This window comes from Scyliorhinus torazame, unplaced genomic scaffold (genome assembly GCF_047496885.1).
Source record: "Scyliorhinus torazame isolate Kashiwa2021f unplaced genomic scaffold, sScyTor2.1 scaffold_577, whole genome shotgun sequence".
NCBI classification, from domain to species: Eukaryota; Metazoa; Chordata; class Chondrichthyes; order Carcharhiniformes; family Scyliorhinidae; genus Scyliorhinus; species Scyliorhinus torazame.
In genome coordinates, this window is record NW_027308304.1 from 92,501 (window position 1) to 100,000 (window position 7,500).

Below are 7,500 nucleotides of genomic sequence, written 5' to 3' on the forward strand. Positions count from 1 at the left end.
TGGTTTATGACTTGTCCAACTGGTTTATGACTTGTCCAGAGTGGAAAGTGGTTTATGACTTGTCCAACTGGTTTATGACTTGTCCAGAGAGGAAACTGGTTTATGACTTGTCCAAAGAGGAAAGTGGTTTATGACTTGTCCAGAGAAGAAAGTGGTTTATGACTTGTCCAGAGAGGAGAGTGGTTTATGACTTGTCCAACTGGTTTATGACTTGTCCAGAGAGGAAACTGGTTTATGACTTGTCCAGAGTGGAAAGTGGTTTATGACTTGTCCAACTGGTTTATGACTTGTCCAGAGAGGAGAGTGGTTTATGACTTGTCCAACTGGTTTATGACTTGTCCAGAGAGGAAACTGGTTTATGACTTGTCCAAAGAGGAAAGTGGTTTATGACTTGTCCTGAGAAGAAAGTGGTTTATGACTTGTCCAGAGAGGAAATTGGTTCATGACTTGTCCAGAGAGGAAAGTGGTTTATGACTTGTCCAGAGAAGAAAGTGGTTCATGACTTGTCCAAAGAGGAGAGTGGTTTATGACTTGTCCAACTGGTTTATGACTTGTCCAGAGAGGAAAGTGGTTTATGACTTGTCCAGAGAAGAAAGTGGTTTATGACTTGTCCAGAGAGGAGAGTGGTTTATGACTTGTCCAGAGAGGAAACTGGTTTATGACTTGTCCAGAGTGGAAAGTGGTTTATGACTTGTCCAACTGGTTTATGACTTGTCCAGAGAGGAAACTGGTTTATGACTTGTCCAAAGAGGAAAGTGGTTTATGACTTGTCCAACTGGTTTATGACTTGTCCAGAGTGGAAAGTGGTTTATGACTTGTCCAACTGGTTTATGACTTGTCCAGAGAGGAAACTGGTTTATGACTTGTCCAAAGAGGAAAGTGGTTTATGACTTGTCCAGAGAAGAAAGTGGTTTATGACTTGTCCAGAGAGGAGAGTGGTTTATGACTTGTCCAACTGGTTTATGACTTGTCCAGAGAGGAAACTGGTTTATGACTTGTCCAGAGTGGAAAGTGGTTTATGACTTGTCCAACTGGTTTATGACTTGTCCAGAGAGGAAAGTGGTTTATGACTTGTCCAACTGGTTTATGACTTGTCCAGAGAGGAAACTGGTTTATGACTTGTCCAGAGTGGAAAGTGGTTTATGACTTGCCCAATATTGTTTTGGTTAATGAGTTGTCACTTCAACTTGCGGCTGCGGTTTTGCTTGAATAACTGTTGCCGGGCTTAATACACGTCCCAGCGGGCGAATTTGAAGGGGGTGCCCGGGCTTGGGGTCACGTTGGTGGGGTGGTGGAGGGTCTGTGTGCCCTTCGGTCCTGGTCCCGTTGGGAAGGAGGTTGGCGTGCTGCCGAGTGTGCTTCCCCGGACGGGAGGAGCGGTTCAAATCGTGTGCCTTCGGCGGTGGCGGGGAGAGAGCGCAGCTGGGGCGGGTGCGGTGTGGAGACGGAGTCCCTTCTTCCCCGAGGGGGCTAGGGCACTGCCGGTGCGGGTGCAGGCTTACGGCCCGGTGCCTTTTGGTGTTGGGGGTTGCGGTTGGGGTTCGGTTTAGGGTTAGGCGATAGGGTTAGGGATAGGGTTAGGGTTAGGGATAGGGTTAGGCGATAGGGTTAGGGATAGGGTTAGGGTTAGGGTTAGGGATAGGGTTAGGGTTAGGGTTAGGGATAGGGTTAGGGTTAGGGTTAGGGATAGGGTTAGGGTTAGGGATAGGGTTAGGGTTAGGCGATAGGGTTAGGGTTAGGGATAGGGTTAGGGTTAGGCGATAGGGTTAGGGTTAGGGATAGGGTTAGGGTTAGGCGATAGGGTTAGGGTTAGGGATAGGGTTAGGGTTAGGGATAGGGTTAGGGTTAGGGTTAGGGATAGGGTTAGGGTTAGGGATAGGGTTAGGCGATAGGGTTAGGGTTAGGGTTAGGGTTAGGGTTAGGGATAGGGTTAGGGTTAGGGATAGGGTTAGGGTTAGGCGATGGGGTTAGAGCTAGGGTTAGGGTTAGGGTTAGGGATAGGTTTAGGGTTAGGGGATAGGGTTAGGGTTAGGGATAGGGTTAGGGATAGGGTTAGGGTTAGGGTTAGGCGATAGGGTTAGGGATAGGGTTAGGGTTAGGCGATAGGGTTAGGGATAGGGTTAGGGTTAGGGTTAGGGATAGGGTTAGGGTTAGGGTTAGGGTTAGGGATAGGGTTAGGGTTAGCGTTAGGGATAGGGTTAGGGTTAGGGATAGGGTTAGGGTTAGGGTTAGGGATAGGGTTAGGGTTAGGGATAGGGTTAGGGATAGGGTTAGGGTTAGGCGATGGGGTTAGAGTTAGGGATAGGGTTAGGGTTAGGGTTAGGGATAGGGTTAGGGTTAGGCGATAGGGTTAGGGATACGGTTAGGGGTAGGGATAGGGAGTATCTGGGACGGGCAGAGACTCCTCGGCGGTCCCCCCGGTCCCTGGCGGGCAGACGGACCTCCTGGGCCGGAGGCAGCCTCCGCCGGCGTTACACCCTGTCCCTGGCGGGCAGAGGGACCTCCTGGGCCGGGTGCAGCCTCCGCCGGCGGTCCCCCCGGTCCCTGGCGGGCAGAGGGAGCTCCTGGGCCGGGTGCAGCCTCCGGCGGCGGTCCCCCCGGTCCCTGGCGGGCAGAGGGAGCTCCTGGGCCCGGTGCCGCCTCCGCCGGCGGTCCCCCCGGTCCCTGGCGGGCAGAGGGACCTCCTGGGCCGGGTGCAGCCTCCGCCGGAGGACCCCCCGGTCCCTGGCGGGCAGAGGGAGCTACTGGGCCGGGTGCAGCCTCCGGCGGCGGTCCCCCCGGTCACTGGCGGGCAGAGGGAGCTCCTGGGCCGGGTGCAGCCTCCGCCGGCGGTCCCCCCGGTCCCTGGCGGGCAGAGGGAGCTCCTGGGCCGGGTGCAGCCTCCGGCGGCGGTCCCCCCGGTCCCTGGCGGGCAGAGGGAGCTCGTGGGCCCGGTGCAGCCTCCGCCGGCGGTCCCCCCGGTCCCTGGCGGGCAGAGTGACCTCCTGGGCCGGGTTCAGCCTCCGCCGGCGGTCCCCCCGGTTCCTGGCGGGCAGAGGGAGCTCCTGGGCCGGGCTCAGCCTCCGCCGGCGGTCCCCCCGGTCCCTGGCGGGCAGAGTGACCTGCTGGGCCCGGTGCAGCCTCCGCCGGCGGTCCCCCCGGTTCCTGGCGGGCAGAGGGAGCTCCTGGGCCCGGTGCAGACTCCCCCGGCGGTGCACCGGTCCCCGGCGGGCAGAGGGCGCTCGTGTACCGGGTGCAGCGTCCGCCGGCGGTGCACCGGTCCCTGGCGGGCTCAGAGAGCGCCTCGGCCGGGGATCGTCTCGTCCCAACGTCCGCCTGGTCCGTGGCCCGCAGGGGGCGCTGTCGGGCGGGGTACGGCCACGGCCCGACGTGCCTCCGGTGGGCTGCGGTCAGTGTGTGCCGCCGTTGGCCGGCTGCGGGGCTTGGTGCTGTTCCAGCCGTGCGTTAGGTGGGCGAACGGCAGGGGGCGCCCCTTGGGCGGGTGGCGGGCCCCGCGCGGGCCAGCCGTGGGGGGTCACGGTCCGCCGCCGGGGCGTCCAAAGGGCGGCGAGAGGCCGTCCGCCGGTGCTGACAAGTCATAAACCAGCGGCGGTGACAAGTCATAAACCAGGACAAGGTTGTTGACGGCGCCGGGCGGCGGCGAAGCGGCTCACCCCGGGGCAGGGTGGCGATTCGAGGAGGGGCGCCCACCCGGCCGCCAAGGCCGCCGCCGGCGGGGGCCGGGGGCGCCGTTTTGAAAAAGAACCGTAGGCCGGATGGGGTCCGATCCACCCACCTTATGCCGACGCCGAGACCTCATTCCCGGCATGACTACCGGTGGTCCGTCCCGCTGGTCTGCCACTTGCGTTTGGCGTCACGAGGGGTTGGCGGGGTACCTGCAGATTGGTAGGAGGTGGAAAATCGAGAAATGGACTTTGGTCGGAAAGGTCCCCTCGAGCCTCCAGGTCTGCGGAGACCGACCCGGGCTGCCGCCCCGCCGGCCGCTCGGCCCGATCGGGCGCGAATTTCTTCCGATTTTCGCCCTTTTTTCGGGTTTTCGGCCGGCGCTCCAAACGGCGGCCCGACGCCCCGCCGAGGCCGGGGACGTCTCTCCGGAGCGCGAGGGACCGGATCAGACCTCGTCGGCACTGGCATGGCCACCGCAACGCTCGGACTTAGCCTGGGGAGGCTGGTCGAGGCGGTGGCAAGTCATGAACCAGTGGAGTCTGGCGGAGACTGTGGCAAGTCATAAACCAGTCGGACTTAGCCTGTGGAGGCTGGTCCAGGCAGCGGCAAGTCATAAACCAGTCGGACTTAGCCTGTGGAGGCAGGTCCAGGCAGTGGCAAGTCATAAACCAGTCGGACTCAGCCTGTGGAGGCAGGGCCAGGCAGTGGCAAGTCATGAACCAGTGGCAAATCATAAACCAGTCGGACTTAGCCTGTGGAGGCAGGTCCAGGCAGTGGCAAGTCATGAACCAGTGGCAAATCATAAACCAGTCGGACTTAGCCTGTGGAGGCAGGTCCAGGCAGTGGCAAGTCATGAACCAGTGGCAAATCATAAACCAGTCGGACTTAGCGTGTGGAGGCAGGGCCAGGCAGTGGCAAGTCATGAACCAGTGGCAAATCATAAACCAGTCGGACTTAGCCTGTGGAGGCAGGGCCAGGCAGTGGCAAGTCATGAACCAGTGGCAAATCATAAACCAGTCGGACTTAGCCTGTGGAGGCAGGGCCAGGCAGTGGCAAGTCATGAACCAGTGGCAAGTCATAAACCAGTCGGACTTAGCCTGTGGAGGCAGGGCCAGGCAGTGGCAAGTCATAAACCAGTCGGACTTAGCCTCTGGCGACTTCCAGGAGGTCTATGAGGTCCTGTGCCGCCGCTTTACCGGGGCCAAGGTTGCAGGAGAGCGGAACGGAGGAGTGGATTGGTCCCGCCGACGGGGCACGTGCATATATGAAAAGTGCACCCTACCGTTAGTTAATCACTTGCCCTCGGAAGTGTATGAGGTCGTGTCCAGCCGTGGTACCGGGGACACAGTGGGGGTGTTCCCGCTAAAGGGAGCGGATTGGTCCCGCCGAGCTGCCACTTGCATTTGTGGTCGAGTGTCTCGGACAGCTGGTTAACCACTTGCCCTCGGTAGTGCCGATGAGGTTTTGAAAAAGCCGATCTGCGGGGACTTGGAGCGCCTTCCTCGGATGGACTACCGGGCGCCCTCCCGCCGATTTGCCATTTGCGTTTGGCGTCCCGAGGGGTTGGCGGGGTACCTGCAGATTGGTAGGAGGTGGAAAATCGAGAAATGGACTTTGGTCGGAAAGGTCCCCTCGAGCCTCCAGGTCTGCGGAGACCGACCCGGGCTGCCGCCCCGCCGGCCGCTCGGCCCGATCGGGCGCGAATTCTTTCCGATTTTCGCCCTTTTTTCGGGTTTTCGGCCGGCGCTCCAAACGGCGGCCCGACGCCCCGCCGAGGCCGGGCACGGCTCCCCGCCGCGCAAGGGGCCGTGTTTGCCTTGGTCTGCCTTGGAATTGTCACCAAACGCCCGCGCTTCGCCTGGGGAGGCTGGCCGAGTCGGTGGCAAGTCATGAACCAGTGGAGGCTGGTGGAGACAGTGGCAAATCATAAACCAGTCGGACTTAGCCTGTGGAGGCTGGTGGAGACAGTGGCAAGTCATAAACCAGTCGGACTTAAGCCTGTGGAGGCAGGTCCAGGCAGTGGCAAGTCATGAACCAGTCGGACTCAGCCTGTGGAGGCAGGTCCAGGCAGTGGCAAGTCATGAACCAGTGGCAAATCATAAACCAGTCGGACTCAGCCTGTGGAGGCAGGGCCAGGCAGTGGCAAGTCATGAACCAGTGGCAAATCATAAACCAGTCGGACTCAGCCTGTGGAGGCAGGTCCAGGCAGTGGCAAGTCATGAACCAGTGGGAAATCATAAACCAGTCGGACTCAGCCTGTGGAGGCAGGTCCAGGCAGTGGCAAGTCATGAACCAGTGGCAAATCATAAACCAGTCGGACTCAGCCTGTGGAGGCAGGGCCAGGCAGTGGCAAGTCATGAACCAGTGGAGACAGTGGCAAATCATAAACCAGTCGGACTTAGCCTGTGGAGGCTGGTGGAGACAGTGGCAAGTCATAAACCAGTCGGACTTAGCCTGTGGAGGCAGTTCCAGGCAGTGGCAAGTCATGAACCAGTGGAGACAGTGGCAAATCATAAACCAGTCGGACTTGTCCTGTGGAGGCTGGTGGAGACAGTGGCAAGTCATAAACCAGTCGGACTTAGCCTGTGGAGGCAGGTCCAGGCAGTGGCAAGTCATGAACCAGTGGAGACAGTGGCAAATCATAAACCAGTCGGACTTAGCCTGTGGAGGCTGGTGGAGACAGTGGCAAGTCATAAACCAGTCGCACTTAGCCTGTGGAGGGAAGGTGGAGACAGTGGCAAGTCATAAACCAGTCGGACTTAGCCCGTGGGGGCAGGTCCAGGCAGTGGCAAGTCATGAACCAGTGGAGACAGTGGCAAATCATAAACCAGTCGGACTTAGCCTGTGGAGGCTGGTGGAGACAGTGGCAAGTCATAAACCAGTCGCACTTAGCCTGTGGAGGGAGGTGGAGACAGTGGCAAGTCATAAACCAGTCGGACTTAGCCTGTGGGGGCAGGTCCAGGCAGTGGCAAGTCATAAACCAGTCGGACTTAGCCTGTGGAGGCAGGTCCAGGCAGTGGCAAGTCATGAACCAGTGGAGACAGTGGCAAATCATAAACCAGTCGGACTTAGCCTGTGGAGGCTGGTGGAGACAGTGGCAAGTCATAAACCAGTCGGACTTAGCCTGTGGAGGGAGGTGGAGACAGTGGCAAGTCATAAACCAGTCGGACTTAGCCTGTGGGGGCAGGTCCAGGCAGTGGCAAGTCATAAACCAGTCGGACTTGGCCTCTGGCGACTTCCAGGAGGTCTATGAGGTCCTGTGCCGCCGCTTTACCGGGGCCAAGGTTGCAGGAGAGCGGAACGGAGGAGTGGATTGGTCCCGCCGATGGGGCACGTGCATATATGAAAAGTGCACCCTACCGTTAGTTAATCACTTGCCCTCGGAAGTGTATGAGGTCGTGTCCAGCCGATTTACCGAGGACAGAGTGGGGGTGTTCCCGCTAAGGTGGAGTGGATTGGTCCCGCCGAGCTGCCACTTGCATTTGTGGTCGAATGTCTCGGACAGCTGGTTAACCACTTGCCCTCGGTAGTGCCGATGAGGTTTTGAAAAAGTCGATTTGCGGGGATTTGGAGCGCCTTCCTCGGATGGACTACCGGGCGACCTCCCGCCGATTTGCCATTTGCATTTGGCGTCACGAGGGGTTGGCGGGGTGCCCGGAGATTTTCGGGAACACGATTTTTAGAACATTTTCTGGCAGCGGTAGCACTTTGAAAGTACCCAGGAAAGTGCTACTTTGAGGTACGGTCCCGATTTCAAATCGAAGGCCTTACCAATGAGCACTCGGAAGTCCTCAAGGGGTTTTAGCAACAATTTTGACGGACTTTTCGAACTCA